Source organism: Lynx rufus, unplaced genomic scaffold (assembly GCF_022079265.1).
Source record: "Lynx rufus isolate CCGP_SWC_20201006 ecotype Redwood Valley unplaced genomic scaffold, mLynRuf1.p SCAF_5, whole genome shotgun sequence".
In the NCBI taxonomy this organism is placed as follows: Eukaryota; Metazoa; Chordata; class Mammalia; order Carnivora; family Felidae; genus Lynx; species Lynx rufus.
Genome location: NW_025814867.1, coordinates 86,681,210 through 86,681,482, shown reverse-complemented (window position 1 = coordinate 86,681,482; position 273 = coordinate 86,681,210).

The window sequence follows — 273 nt, the reverse complement described above, 5'->3', positions numbered from 1 at the left end:
AGAGGGAGAGGCAAACCAAGAAAAACACTAACTATAGAGAACAAACTGATGGTTACCAGAGGGGAGGTGGGTGGGGGAATGGGTGAAAATAGGCAATGCGGATTAAGGAGTGCACTTGTGATCACAAGGGTGATTAAAATAAAACTTAAAAAAAAAAAGGCTTTAAGGCAAGAAAGCCTGGGTAACCTTGGTTAGCAGTCCTGGGAGACCCCCCAAAATAACCTGACTCGTGGCTAACGTGCAAGCGGCCCTGCGCGGGGTGGGGGGCCCTGC